The 15924-nt window shown below is 44.8% G+C and overlaps 1 protein-coding gene and 1 long non-coding RNA gene across 7 annotated transcripts in view; one reads left to right on the top strand and one right to left on the bottom strand.

Annotated features, from left to right (window-relative positions):
- The window catches only part of PDE1C (phosphodiesterase 1C), a 427197-nt gene that overhangs the window by 147228 nt on the left and 264045 nt on the right, over positions 1 to 15924 (bottom strand). The window lies entirely within an intron of this gene.
- The window catches only part of LOC128331564 (uncharacterized), a 136975-nt gene that overhangs the window by 107946 nt on the left and 13105 nt on the right, over positions 1 to 15924 (top strand). The window contains exon 3 of one of the 2 annotated variants that reach the window (XR_008310348.1): positions 7341 to 8138. The exons of the other annotated variant lie outside the window; for it this stretch is intronic. This is a non-coding gene — a long non-coding RNA (uncharacterized LOC128331564). Of the gene's footprint in view, positions 1 to 7340; positions 8139 to 15924 lie in introns of those variants that run through there. 2 annotated transcript variants of the gene reach the window in all.

Raw genomic sequence — 15924 nt, 5'->3', positions numbered from 1 at the left:
GCACAACAAAGTGCACAACCTGTGGCATGCCTCATATGTTTTGGAAGGAACCCTTGTACCATAGTACAATTCTGAAATCCCCATGATTTAGCTCAGCTGTGCAATCTTCTTGTACTAGCACAACTTTGTTGAACAAGCACATTGTTAGGATGTTGGCCATTGCCTTTAACGTAAAACAATATGAGTATACTCTGTACTGAGTTCTACTGAATTCAGTGGCACTTACTGTTAACTAGGTGTGCATAGGATTGCAGCCTTCGTGTGCTGAAACCCTTGAAATTTGCGGAAGAGGACTATAGGAACAGAGTAAACGGCATTATACCGAGTCAGACCATTGGTCCATCTAGCTCAGTATTGCCTACCAAGACTGGCAGTGGCTTCTCCAAGGTTGCAGGCAGCAGTCTCTCTCAGCCGTATCTTGGAGATGTCAGGGACAAAACTTGGAACCTTCTGCATGCAAGCATGAAGATGCTCTTCCCAGAGCGGCCCCATCCCCTAGGAGGAATATCTTACAGTCACACAGGTAGTCTCCTATTCAAATGCAAACAGGGCAGACCCTGCTTAGCAAAGGGGGCAATTCATGCTTGCTACCTCAAGACCAGCGCTCCTCCCCTAGTGGAATCATGCTCAGGAGAGATGACTGTCACATATTTGTAAATAATCCTTATTACTTTAAGGCATTACTTCATTTATATTAGAATGTTGTCATTAGTGTGATCTGTACATTGAAGTCTGCTATAATCTATTCATTTGAATCTTTACAGAGGAGCTTGCAGGCTCAATCGAGCTGTCAGCTGAATTCAAGTGCAATCGGGCATTACTAATTACAAAAAAAATTAGCACAAGTTATACATGAGATCAAGAGCAATTTGATGCCAGAGATCATGGGTTATATCCCAATGAATGCTGGTTGGAACCTCTCCATGTTTTCATTATCCTTTTTGCACGTCACAAAATGAGGGGGTGTTTCATCAGTTTTGTAGAGGAAAGCCACAAGATTTTTGATAGATTTTGTGGAGTTCAGGGGCTTACCAGACTGGTGGCATCTGCTTGTGTTGTGTTTCTTTTAAAACAAATGATGGGCCTCTGAGTGTCAATGATGGTAGTGCTTGAAACTATGAGGTCATTCCCTGGTGCATTCTGGGGGGAAACTCCAAGAAAAGCAGCAACACTTCAAGCATTATCTCACTGCTCTGAGCCAGAAAGGAAAGGAAATACACAACCAATCTGGTAATCCCCTCCCCCCAGGGGCGTAACTATAAGGGGGGTGGGGGGGCACGTGCCCCGGGTGCCACCCCGGCGGGTCACGTGGGGGGGGGCGCCAAAAAGTGGCTCAAAAAGTGGCAAAAAGTGGATTAAAAAGGATGGCATGAATAAGGAGTCTTTAGCACTATCACCCTAGTCCCTCGAATTACTCTGGAGTCCTTGGTTTTTGGTTTGTTAAAATACAGTCACTCACAAGGGAAAGTCAGGAACAGAACCAGGGCGTGAGGGAGGGGCATCATAATCATAATCATCATCATTGCATCATAATTCTGATGTTTGAGATACAAGCCAACTCCACAGGGTTGTGAGGAAAAACCTAATGTAGTATGTATCATCATTGCATCATAATTCTGATGTTTGAGATACAGGCCAACTTCACAGGGTTGTTGTGAGGAAAAACCTAAGTATAATGTAGTATGTATCATCATTGCATCATAATTCTGATGTTTGAGATACAGGCCAACTCCACAGGGTTGTTGTGAGCAAAAACCTAAGTATAATGTAGTATGTATCATTATTGCATCATAATTCTGATGTCTGAGATACAGGCCAACTTCACAGGGTTGTTGTGAGAAAAAAACACATATGTGTCAGTCAGATGTATGTTGGGGGGGGCGGCGGGGGGGCGCGGCGGGGGGGCGCAATTTCAGTGCTTGCCCCGGGCGCCGTTTTCCCTAGTTACGCCTCTGCCTCCCCCCCATCCTGAAAAAAATATTGAACATTTGTGCATCACCCCATGAAATTTGCCAAGCTTCATACTCCCCCAAATGCCTCCAAAGGCCCAAAAATATTCATCAGTATATTTCTTGAATACTTTTTGGTCCAGTATTCATCCAAACTGCTTCTTCCATAATCAGAAGGCATTTTTGTTTACAGAAGCTGAGGTGATTTTTGTCAATCCCCCGTCCCTCTGCAGTCCCCTGTGGCACACACCATCCTGTTCTGGAGGTCTCCCCAATGCTGAGGTGGAGATTTTCTGAAGACATCAGACCAGGGGCTAAGGGAAAGAGGGATTCACAGAAACCAAACCCTCTTTGCATGAACAGAAGTGCCTCCTATTTGTGGAAGGATACAACCCTTTGCCACAAAAACACCACCATATAATTTTAAACATTATGCCAGCAATAAGCATTTCACTGTTAACATTACCATCGTGATTTCTCAAAGAATCCCTTATAAATAGAAGGAAAGCAACCGCAAAAGTATTGGTTTAATGTTTTTTCATAATTATCCTAAATGAGCAGCTAAATGAAACATTTCCAGTAAGTTGTTTTGGCTGAATGTTTAATACATACAGTTTCTCCATTTCCTCTCTTCCACTGCAAAGAAGATCTATAGCAATTTGAGGAAAGGTTTAAGGATATTGCTTAAATATTACCAATAGCTTCAATGGAAACAGCCAATTCCTAATGAAGTCTAGCTAAATTGTTAGAACAGAACCGCCACTTGAAAGTTGTCGCTTTTATTGCCAGAACTAACTGGGGTGCCTGTACTCTAAATTACTGTTTGTAACCATGCTTGTGTGGGATTAAAAACTGTGGTTTAGGGCTATCAGTGGTTAGAGTTAACCTCAGTGCAGACATAATGCTACACCATGAGGCTGTTCTCACGCTCAAGCAAAACTGGGCAAAACCCGCACATGAGAACCGCCAGGATTGCACCCAATCCTGGAGATGCCTCAGTGGCAAGCCCGCCAAGCCAACCACCCTCTTAAATGGGGTTAAGGGAGCTAGCACTCCCTTAGCCCTGTTTTGTTAATCATCTGCCCACCCTGGCAGCAGTGCTACCGGCCAGCACTGGGGGAATCCCCATAATGGGGGTGCCCAGGTGATGCCTATGACCCTCCGTGCCGCACAAAGAGGCAGCGGAATGTCCATGCTTGTGATTTCCACACCAAGAACAACAGCGAGGATTGTCTGCCAGGGAGGTTAAGCTTTTTGAGGCTTCCTTTCCTGCCCCTTCAAGTAGGGGTGTGCAATTCGGATTTTCGGGTGATTCAGCTCGGACCCGAGCCGAATCACCCCCGTTCTGTTTTGTGCCCGAATCTGGGTCACCCGAATCACCCTTGATTCGGTTCGGATTCGGATTTAATCCGAATCCGAATCGATTCGGGGGGGTAAAAAGGGTCCCAGGGGCAAAATTTTGGGGTGGGGTGGTAGTGCCCAATGGGTAGAGTCTACCACCCAAATTTCAGGGGGATTGGGCAAAGTCCTGATTTTTTGTGAATTTTTAAAGTTTTAGTGACTTTGGGGCAGTTCGGGGGCATAGCATGGGATTGGGCAAAAGGAGTGGGGTGGGGTTGTAGTGCCTAATGGGTGCAGGCTACCACCCCAATTTCAGGGGGATTGGGCAAAGGGCTGATTTTTGGTAAATTTCTGAAAATTTCATGTCTTTGGGGCAGATTGGGGCATATTGGGGCAGAAAGTGGGGGATGGGGCAGAATAGTGGGGTGGGGTGGTAGTGCCTAATGGGTTCAGGCTACCACCCCAATTTCAGGGGGTTTGGACAAAGGGGTGATTTTTTGAGAATTTTTGAAGTTTTGGTGACTTTGGGGCAGTTTGGGGGCAGAAAGTGGATCTGCCCCAAAATAGTGGGGTGGGGTGGTAGTGCCTAATGGGTGGAGGCTACCACACCAATTTCAGGGGGATTGGGCAGAGGGCTGATTTTTTGAGAATTTTTGAAATTTGGGTGTCTTTGGGGCAGATTGGGGGCAGAAAGTGGATCTGCCCCAAAGGAGTGGGGTGGGCTGGTAGATAGTGCCTGATGGCTGGAGGCTACCACCCATCCCCAATTTAAGAGTGATTGGGCAGAGGGGTGAATTATGGTGAATTTATTTGTATGAGGTTTGTCTTCATAAGGTGAAGTGTGCTAAATTGATTACTTCCTCATATTATTCATAGTAAAGGAAAGTGTGAAAAAGTGAAAGTGGGGTCATGAGAGTTGTTTAATTGAAAAAAAAATCTCATTTGCTATGATAGAATGAGAATTCACACCTCAGAAGTTTTTTCTGAGGTGTGAATTCTCATTCTATCATAGCAAATGAGATTTTTTTCAATTAAACAACTCTCATGACCCCACTTTCACTTTTTCATACTTTCCTTTACTATGAATAATATGAGGAAGTAATCAATTTAGCACACTTCACCTTATGAAGACAAACCTCATACAAATAAATTCACCATAATTCACCCCTCTGCCCAATCACTCTTAAATTGGGGATGGGTGGTAGCCTCCAGCCATCAGGCACTATCTACCAGCCCACCCCACTCCTTTGGGGCAGATCCACTTTCTGCCCCCAATCTGCCCCAAAGACACCCAAACTTCAAAAATTCTCAAAAAATCAGCCCTCTGCCCAATCCCCCTGAAATTGGTGTGGTAGCCTCCACCCATTAGGCACTACCACCCCACCTCACTATTTTGGGGCAGATCCACTTTCTGCCCCCAAACTGCCCCAAAGTCACCAAAACTTCAAAAATTCTCAAAAAATCACCCCTTTGTCCAAACCCCCTGAAATTGGGGTGGTAGCCTGCACCCATTAGGCACTACCACCCCACCCCACTATTCTGCCCCAGCCCCCACTTTCTGCCCCAATATGCCCCAATCTGCCCCAAAGACATGAAATTTTCAGAAATTTACCAAAAATCAGCCCTTTGCCCAATCCCCCTGAAATTGGGGTGGTAGCCTGCACCCATTAGGCACTACCACCCCACCCCACTCCTTTTGCCCAAATCCCATGCTATGCCCCCGAACTGCCCCAAAGTCACTAAAACTTTAAAAAATCGCCAAAAATCAACCATGAACCGAATCACCCGAATTTTTTGTGCCCGAAATTCGTGTGATTCGGCTCGTGCCCGAAAAAATTCGGGGGACATCGGGGGTGATTCGGTTCGGCCCCGAATCACCCGAAATTGTTCGTTTCGGGCACAGATCGTTCTGTGCCCGAAATTTTTTGCACATCCCTACCTTCAAGCCCTTTCTCACAAATCGTGAGAAAGGACTCCATGGCTAGTTATGAAGGAAACTAATGGAATGGAGGATGGAATTTGAGCACAAGAGAAGAAGAGGGAAGAGGCAGAGGAGCAGATGTGCCCAATAAGGAGAGGACAAAGATTCAGGAGCACATGGGACACTTCCAGACTCCCAACAGCCTACACCAGCCTGCAGGAGAATCCAGAATTAATAACCAAGTACTATATATTAAAACACTTCCTACCAACCATAAAGGAAGGTTCTTCAATGAACACAAAAAAGATGATTCACTATTTTGGCCTCATAGAATAATCAGACTAAGTTGTTTTAGAGTTGGTAGTCCAATGTATTAAATTAGCTTTAATAACTAAGAGTTATCATCAAATAAGATGGCATAGAAAAAAATTAAATTTGCTCTGGCGGCATATCTGACATGGAAATTATTGACTTTGCTCTAATTTGGAGGAGAGGGGGAAATCAACCCAAGAAACTTAATACTGTGAAGTTTTTTATTTTCTCCTCTTCAGCAATTTACATGAAGTCCAAGTGCAATGTTCTGCATATGCCAATTGTAGTTACCATTGCAACAAATGCTAGTATAGTATAGTGCATAGGAGAGGCTATAGATATGCTTCTGCCTTAGTTATAATAACAGATGCTATCAATCTGCCATGTACAGTACTGCATTGTATGTAACTGGAACCTTGTCTAGGGATGTGTATGAACTGCGGTTCGAGCACCGGTTCGGTGCCGTGCGAAGGGAAGTGGGAGCTTTAAAAAAGAGGAGAGCAGGTCCTTACCTGCTCTCCGCCACCCCATGCAGCTTCCTGCATGCAGCTTCCTACTGGGGCAGCACTCAGCTCCAGTACCCCCACATGGCACGAGCACACACATGTCATTCACGCATGCACAGGTACCATTTGCATGGTCAGCATGGGGCTGCTGACCATGCAAATGGCACATGCGTGGACGCTGTGTGTGCTAGTGCCATGCAGAGGTACGTGGGCTGAGTGCTGCCCCAGTAGGAAGCTGCATATGGCAGCGGAGAACAGGTAAGGACCTGCTCTCCTCTTTCTTAAAGCTCCCGCTCCCCACTCCCCTCCCCTGGTGCTGAGCCGGTGCTCGAACCACGGTTCGTGCACACCCCTAATCTTGTCAGACCATGGCATCATTAAGCCAGTCTGAAGTCTATGTGACTGACAAATAAAAATATCTAGGAAGATTCTTGTGATAAATCACATAAGAGAGGCAGTGGTGAGGTCTTAGCAAACTGGGAACTTGATATCCACTCCTCTTTTAAGGCCCTGCCCCACCAACAGATGAGGAAAATGAAGAGAAGAGCAGGATATAAATGTAAAAACAAACAAACTCCCACTGTCTGAAGCAAGATGGGTGCTGAGCACCAACCCTCCCCTCTTAGTGCTTCTTACAAAAGTGGTGGGAGGAGCTTTAAGAAAAAAATAAAATCTGAAATTCACAGGATTTTTCGTCCGCACTATGTAACTTAATCCCACATTGCCTGCCGCAACTGAGAAGCAGAGCCAATTCACACAACAGTGTCTGAGCCCTTCAACTTCTTTTAGAAGCTTCTGGGTGCCTGTAACACAGATCGGTTGTGAAAGCTGTGATACAGTAGGGATCCACAGAGAGCCACCTTACAATACTTCCAGGGCCAGTACTGCCACTTGCCTTCCCATCCTCCAATAGTGCCTGGTTTCTTCTGACAGCAGAGAGAATTAGAAAGGCTCTCCCCACAGGTGCCTGTAGCACTGATCAGAACCAATAGCTGACAGAGGCATTTGGGGCCTTTAAAATAAGTAGAGACTCATTCACAGACTTGCTGTGCGAACAGTCCCTGAGAGGGAGCACAACAGAGAAATTCCAACCTCAGACCCTGGCCTATAAAATAGAAGAACTCTGTAAGCAAAATGAGAATTTGAATGCATTCTCACTAAAAGAATGCAACCAATCAATAGCAAAATCAATAATAACATGCATTACTTCAGATTTCTAAACACTGTTCAGTTATTTTTTGCCAGCAGTATAATTAGTCATAGTTCCTAGGATGAAAGTTCTGATTGAATTCATAATTGTTTCTTTTACAGAGAGAGTGTCCAGATGGGTCCCTGGCACCCTGGCCACAGGACAGGCACTTAAGATCAAGCCTCAGACTACAGGGGAAAGAGTTCTTTGTCACCCAGGTCCTCTTCCTTAAGGGTTTGCAGTCTCTGTGACAGCCTCTCACCAGAGGTCTATGACACAGTCTCCTTCCCTCCTCTTCATCACTGGCCATCTCCATTTTATATGTCCTCTCACATGACTCACACCCCCAGCCCCCCTTGATTTGGTCCCTGGCCTTTTTAATTGCCCTTGTAGTGCTCCCATACAATTCACCTGTGCACAGCCCATCTCCTGTTCTTCCCCTTCCTTTCCTTTCCTACGAGGCGTACTGCTGACATTAGTGTGGTGCATCTTGGGCTCTACCTCCCTGCCCTGCAGCCCATTGCCAGGCCTCCCCTCAACTGGGGGCCCCCAGCTGCCCGTGCCACCACCAGCCTTCGATACCTTGACCAGACCCAGCCACTCCATTGCATCTCCAATGCCCAAGCTGCTGCCAACTCTCGCCTCACCAGCACCGGAAGGTTCTGCCACAGCCTCCTAGGTAAGGCCAGTGGGTGAACCCACCAGAGAAGGAGAAGGAGCAAGTCTTCAAACTGTCTGACAGGTAGTCTGACAGAATACAAAAATCAAGGCTTATAAGGAAAATATGTTTGTAGAGCAATTGGAAAAATACCTATGTGGGGGGAGAGTAATTTAATGTGACTGTGCGCCAAGGGAAATCCTCTGCTAATCCTCTGTTTGTCATGGTCTTTTAGGATTGACCCTAACCGAACGAAATTAAAAACTAGGACAAATAAACCGTCTGTCTGTTTTTCACAGCATAGAGTTCCCTTAAGGAAACTCAATTACATGCAAGAAAAATTGCATTCAGCTATCCTAGTCTTGTATGTTCATATATATGCAACGAATTTTCACTAGGAAACATATATTTATTATTTTTATTTTTATTTTTATTTTTATTTATATATATATATATATATATATATATAAATGTTTTTAAACAGTTGCAAAATGTGGATCATTTTAAATCCCTATTTTCATCCACGGCATCAAGTTACATTTTTTAAAAAGATACTGGCCACAATCCAATACAATTTTAAGCACACTTAAGCTAATTGATTTCAGGGGTTTTAAGTGTTTCTTACTGGATTATGGCCGATCTCTTTAGAGAACAAAAGGCAAAGATCGTGATCTCTGCACAGCCACCACTTCAGTTAATTTTCCAGACTTAACCAGTGAGTCTGCTCTTTAACACATATATTAGAGCTTAAAAGAAATCTGGCCAAACTATGAATTATCACATTTTGAAAATCTGCTCTTTAACACATTTATTAGAGCATAAAAGGAATTTGGCAAAATTGTGAATTTTCACATTTTGATTTTGATTTCAAATTTTGACCATTGTGACTGGTTAAATGAATAAATTCAGTTCATATAAAATTTCTTAACATATTTACTCAATATAAAGTTTACTAACATTCTGTTGCAGATCCATTGTCAGATATTGTCAAAGAGATTGCTATTGCATGTCAGCTATCAGATAGAATCAAATGATACTGCATGAATGGCACTGTCAAATACTGACATCTACTGCATGTCAGTACTGCATGTCAGCTATCAAATCTACTGCATGTCAGCTATCAAATCTTGTTAAATATTGAGGCTATTCACACGTGCAGGAAAAATCAGGCTAAGGAAGCCCAGCCCAGTTTTGCCTGCGCATGTGTACCGCTGGGATCAGGCCTGATCCCAGCAATGCCTTGATGGCAAACCCACCTCCATAGCCACTCACTGCAATGAGGTTGGGAGAGTTTTTTTGATCATCTGCCAGCCATGGCTGCTTGCACTTGACAATTATCTGCCAGCCAATGGCTGCTTGCACTCGATCGCGCACTTGACAGTCAGAGAACTCTGATTCTCTTAACCCCGTTTAAGAGAACTCTGACTATCTTAACCCTGTTTAAGAGGGTGGTTGGCTTGGCGAGTTTGCCACCAAGGCACTGCCAACATCAGGCATGATCCCGACAGTTCTCACGCACAGGCAAGACCTGGCTTGGCTTAATTAGCCTGGTTTTGCCTGCGCGTGAGAACAGTCTCACTGTCATATACTGGAGCTCTTCTCAAGATCACAGAGAAGAGCTCTCTGCAGGGAAAGCAGGTTGGTCCAACCCTCCCCACAGACAATTGTTTACCATTTCCGGGGCGGGCTCATCGCCCACCCAGACGAGTGACGGCTCACCTGCGGCCCGCCTGCAGCTAGGGATGTGCACAGAACAGGTTAGGAGGCCCTTTATAGGTCTCTGAACCATTCTGAAGAACCGGTAGTTCCACCGGTTCAAAGGTGGCAGGGGTCTCTCTTTAAGAGTCGAGGGAGGGTGCCATCCCGCTGCTTTACCCCCATTGGTGTCAGTTTTTTAAAAGTCCATCGAAGTGGCAGCATATCGTTGCCTGCTGCCCCATTGCCCTCGTCTTCTGAATATGACTGGAAATTGCTGATGCGCCTGTGTGCGCTGGCATGGGCGTGCGTGCATGACGTGTGTGCACCTGTGCTGGCGCACACAGCACATTGGCAACTTCCAGTCATATCTGGAAGACAAGGGCAGGAGGCAAAGTTATGCTGCCGCCCCGATGGGCTTTTAAAAAAACTGATCCCGGTGGGGGAAAAGTGGCGGGAGAGGTAAGTGCACCCTCCCCCCACTCTTAAAGTGGCACCCTGCTGCGGTTCCATGCACATACCTACCCGCAGCTTACCCAGCAGCTCTGGGAGTCAGGTGCAGGGATGCACCCCACCCCCGGAGCCCCAATAATCCACCGGGTGAATGTGTGGTGCATTACTGGGAGCCACCCTCCCCCTGAGTGTGCCTGCTACAGTTGCAAGCACCTGCAGCAGACGCACAAGCAAAGAAATGAGGCTAAGGGAGTGCTTGCTCCCTTAACCTCATTTAACATGGAGGCTACTTGGGTGAGTTTGTCGCCGTGTGGCCACCAGGAACGAGCGTGATCCCAGTGGTTCACACGAGCATGCAAAACTGGGATGGGCTCCCTTAGCCCAGTTTTGCACGCCTGTGTGAATAGCCTCACTGACTGCTGTTACATGTAAGTTACTTAATTTATTATTCATCTTTATAAAATGAATTATTACGATGACCTACCCAAGCAAAGTATCTATAACAGAATACACCACAGCAAAATAAAGATAAGAACTAAATCAGTCCTTGAATAATTACCCCTAATTGGCAAATATTATCAAATATAGAGGCTATTCTCACTATCAAGCAAAACTGGCCTAAGGGAACCCAGCCCAGTTTTGCTTGCATGTGAGAACCACAGGCTTGAGGTCGGACCCAGTGACTCCATAGCCAGAAGCCCACCTAATGAGGTTAAAGGACCAAGCGCTCTGTTAACCTGGTTTTTCGGGTTGTGTGTTGGCCGTGGGTGCTTCCACCTGCAGTGGACACACTCAGGGGGAGGGGGGATCCCAGAAATGCACTGTGCACGCACGTGGTGCATTACTGGGGCTCCGGGGGGTGGGGTGCTGCATGCCGGGCAAGGCACGGTGAAGTGCGGGAGAGCCACAGGTGAGCTGTCACTCGTCTGGTTGGTTGATCTGCCCGCTCAGCGACAGGTGAGTGCTCATCTGCAGGGAGGGTCGGGCAAACCCACTTTCCCCACAGACCGTCGAGAAGCTCTTCTCACTGATCGTGAGAAGAGCTTCATAGATTATTACATAGATGATACTGTCAGATCATGATTTCCTCACATGTTTTGGGATACAAGACAACCATAATTTGCCTGAGAGGCCTCAGTAGAGAACAGAACACCTGTCAAGAGTGTGGAACTTCCTTCACCTTTCCAATCCTGCTCCCTATCCCCATATTTATCCTCCCTGTAACCTTCTCAAGCCTTCAATCTTAGGGGCTCTCAGCAGTCCACATCCTCCCTTGCCTCATCACTGGCCTCTGAATATCTTCTGGCACTCAACACAAGCCTTGTGAGGAGTCAGGTCCACTTCTCACACAAGCCCAGCTCTTCACGAAACCAGCTGAAACCAGATGCCTTTTCTCCACTTTGGGTCTTCCCTGTCTTCACCCTGGACTATCCTTTTCTCCTATAGCAGTGCCAGTGGCTCCAGGAGCTGCCTTAACTGACCCTGCTTTGACCATGCAACCTGAGCAGCGTGATTGCAGCCAAGCCCGGTTGCCCCCTCAGGCCCTTCAACATGTGCTCAGATATGCCCCATCTTTTCACCACCTTCAAATGGAATGGGGGAAATGGGAGTGGCATTTCATTCAATTCTCGTCTAAACTGATTCTTAACATGCAAAGAACCAACATCTTAGACTGTTGATTTGGTTGGATTTTAACCACTGCCATTCTTGTAGTGGTTCCTTCTGAGCAGCAGAAAACTCTTAGCAATACAATGCCAAATACATACTTTGCACTCCTGGAAAACCACATTTCCTATGGATTTTCTCAATTCACTTTATCCACTAAAATGCTCAATTACATTAGTGCTGGTTAATTAAGAGCAATATTTCATTTGGTGATATATGCTCTATCTGAATATGCCAGAGGAAAAGAAGTAGCTTATTCTTCATAGCAGACAACAGATTGATTTTATGGATTTATTACCCATCCAGTTCCAAGCCTCCATAATTTATGGCACTTTTATTTTTATTTCTCTTTAGCTCAGGGGAAAGGATTGTGCTCAATAGACCTGGAGGAAGAAATAAATTCATTCACAGAAGGGGCAGTGAGAAATTCCTTCAAGTAAAGATGAGGTGGTCTAGACCAGTGGTTCCCAACCTGGGGTCCTCCAGGTGTTGCTGAACAACAACTCCCATCATCCCCAGCCACAATAAATTATAGTTGGAGAAGATGGGAGTTCAGCAACTTCTGGAGGACCCCAAGTTGGGAACCACTGATCTAGATCAGGGATTCTCAGTCTTGGGTCCCCATATGTTATTGGACTTCAACTCCCATAATCCCCACTCTCAATGGCCTTGGGTTGGGGATTATGGGAGTTGAAGTCCATCAACATCTGGGGAACCAAGGTTGAGAACCTCTGCTCTAGACATTATTTTACTCACTCTACAACCATTTCCTTACGATGAGATTCCATCTCTCTGAAATGTTTTTAAAAAAATAAGTTTCCACATCATGCAGCAGCATCACATAGTAACTTCCCCCACCCTCAATTAGGAGCCATCACTGATGTATGATCGGTGCAGAAACACTCACTACATGACAGTACTGGTAAAGAGGCACCTTTTATCGTGGTGATTCTCTCTTTTTTTAGTAGAGGGAGAGTAACTGGCCCTATCCACCCCCAGCACAGTACCTCCAGTGACTGTTGCTGGTGTCGAACTTTTGTTTCTTTTTAGATTGTGCACCCTTTGGGGACAGTGATCCATCTTATTTATTTGGGGACAGGGATCCATCTTATTTATTTACTATTTCTCTGTGTAAACCACCCTGAGCCATTTTTGTTAGGGCAGTATAGAAATTGAATGAATGAATGAATGAATATAATATAATAAAATATAATAATGATGATGATGATGATGATGATGATGTGAGGCACTACCTTGGCATGGTTGTGGGGCTTGTGTGCTCTGAGGAAGGTGAGAGCTATGCCAGACGTCCAACCATACTGGACAGGTCTCACCAGAGGAGCCAGAAAAAGAGTGCCTCTCCCAACAACAATATGGTGAGACGTAACTTTAATAAATCTATACCGGATCGGTCATCGCCTGGGTCAACAAGGACCACGCCAGGTGCTGGAGTCCCTGGACATCTGGTGGCAAGTGGGCTACAGGACTCAGGATCTTCAGTTGAGCAACCAGGGCTGAAGACAGCAAAGTTACTGGAAGAAACGTCGCTTAACCGAAAACAATATAGGAAAAATGCCAACAAGGAAATAATGATCTGCTATTACAAGTCTAGTCCAATTAGAAGAGGTTATTTAAAAAGAATGTACCAAATTTGGAAAGAGAAGCATCCAGATACAGAAATAACAGAACAAAGGCTAGCAGACCAGAGAAGATTCATAATAAGAAATAAAGTATTCACAGGAGTTGAGCTGGAAAAACTGCAAAGAGCAACACAGGCTCAAGATATGGAAGAAGAATTACCACCAACTGAAGCAGTTGCTCAGGCGCAGGTGGAGGAGGAGATGTTGGAAACAGAGGATGCCACTGTTGCTGAACTGTTTCAAAATCAAAACCAGGCAACCTCCCCTTTGCCTTCACCTCAAAAACCCAAATGCTGTTTAACAGAAAAGCAACAAGAACTAAAGCAAAAAATAACTGAGCACATGAACCAAACAACCACTAGGGTTCGATTTCCAGCTCTAAAAACAGTTGCCAAAAAACAACTCGCTCAGGTATTAAAAGATGCCAGTGCTGCACTTGCAGAAATAACAACCAATCATTTGCAAGAAACAAACCAACTAATGTACAGTGCAGCAACAACAACAACACAAGAGCTCGGATATAAGATCAATGGACATGTAAAAAAAGAAAGTAGTACATCACCTAAATGGAAGATTAGATTAGAAAATAAAATCTCCAGACTTAGATCAGATGTTAGTAAATTGAAAGATATGAAAGACAAGAAGCTGAAGAATGAAAACACCAAAATCTGATCCAAAATCTGATCCAAAAATACCACCTAGATTCAAGGAAAATTAGAGAAGTCCTGGAAATAATAAAGCAGCAAATAACAGCAGTGTCAAAGATTAACAGATACGAAGCCAGAATTACACAACACAGGCAGAATCTCCAATTCCAGTCGAATCAGAGACGTTTCTACCAAAGCATAGAAGGAGAAACTGCAAGAAACGTAGAAACACCAAATAAAGAAGAAACAATGCAATTCTGGGGGAAATTATGGGACAATCCAATAGATTATAATAAAAAAGCAGGCTGGATGAAAGATGTCAAAAAATGTAATCAACAAATGCAAGATCTAATAATAACACCAGAATTAATAAGTGAAAGAGCAAAGAAAATTAAAAATTGGACTGCTCCAGGTGACGATGAACTGCATGGCTTTTGGCTTAAACACCTAACAAGCCTTCATAAACAACTATCAAAACAGTTCAATCACATTTTGCAAGGAGGTGATATTGAACAATGGCTAACAACTGGGAAAACTCATCTCATCATGAAAGACCCAGCAAAAGGTGAACTTCCAAGTAATTATAGACCGATAACCTGCCTGCCTACCATGTTCAAATTATTAACTGGAATAATAGCAGATGAAGTGATGCAACACTTATTAACTAACAAACAACTTCCAGTTGAACAGAAAGGAAATTGCCCGAACACCAGAGGTACAAAAGACCAGCTGCTGATTGACAAAATGATTTTAGAAAATTGCAAGAGAAGAAAAAAAACCAATCTAAGTGTTGCATGGATTGACTACAAGAAAGCCTTCGATTCATTGCCCCTACCCGGCACTACCACCAACCCCACACCGCTCTAGGCCACCCCTTTCCCCCCGACGTGAAGCGATACACCCTCCATAATACTTAATGGGGGAAAACCTTAAAGACGCGTAAACTTCAGAAATTCACCAAAAATCAGCCCTCTGCCCAATCACTCTGCAATTGGGGTGGTAGCCTCCACCCATTAGGCACTACCACCCAACCCCACTCTTTTGGCCCAGATCCCACATTATGCCCCCTATATGCCCCAAAGACACTAAAACTTCAGAAATTCACCAAAAATCAGCCCTTTGTCCAATCCCTCTGCAATTGGGGTGGTAACATCCACCCATTAGGCACTACCACCCCACCCCACTCTTTTGGCCCCAGGACCTTTTCAATTAAAGTCAAAGGAAAGCAATTTCTGCATTGAAATCAATGGAGGCAAAAAGGCGGGAAATTCAAAGAGACAAACTGAAAACGGAGGGGGAAGAAGAAGACAAGGCTGGCACTTTTCTAGGGCACAAAAAGGAGACCCGAAACACCCGAAAAATTTGGACCCGAAACAGGGGTGATTCGTTTCGAGTCCGAAAATTATCGGGTCTCATCATGGGTGATTCAGTTCGGCTCCGTATCACCCGAAATTGGTCATTTCGGGCACAGATCGTTCTGTGCCCAAAACGTTTTGCACATCCCTAATCCCAGCTCCTTGGGAAGGACTCGATGTCTGGATAAAACAAACCAGTCAATAACACCTGTCTGACTGTGTAAACAAGAAATAATAATAATAATAATAATAATAATAATAATAATAATAATAATAATAATAAGAAGAAGAAGAAGAAGAAGAAGAAGAAGAAGACTGTTTGTACATGTTATATTGAAGAGGTGGCAATTAGAGATAGGTAAACACCTTCTTGGTCTCGTCAGGGATCATTTGAGTTTTGTGAACATTCCTTTTCAGAAGATTACAACTCCCCCAATCCTGGCAGCAGGCTCCTGAGCATGCTCAGAAGTGTCACTTCAAGTTCTGGTTGGTTGGGCTGGCCTGCTCGCCTGCCTGTGTGATCGTGTGGTTGGCTCCCTCCTGCAACCAGTTCCTGCTTTGCAACAGTACGGTGGGTGGGTTTTGCTTGTGAC

This window comes from Hemicordylus capensis, chromosome 6 (assembly GCF_027244095.1).
Source record: "Hemicordylus capensis ecotype Gifberg chromosome 6, rHemCap1.1.pri, whole genome shotgun sequence".
Taxonomy (NCBI): domain Eukaryota; kingdom Metazoa; phylum Chordata; class Lepidosauria; order Squamata; family Cordylidae; genus Hemicordylus; species Hemicordylus capensis.
Note: the sequence above shows the minus strand (reverse complement) of the source record. Positions and strands in the feature narration are given on the sequence as shown.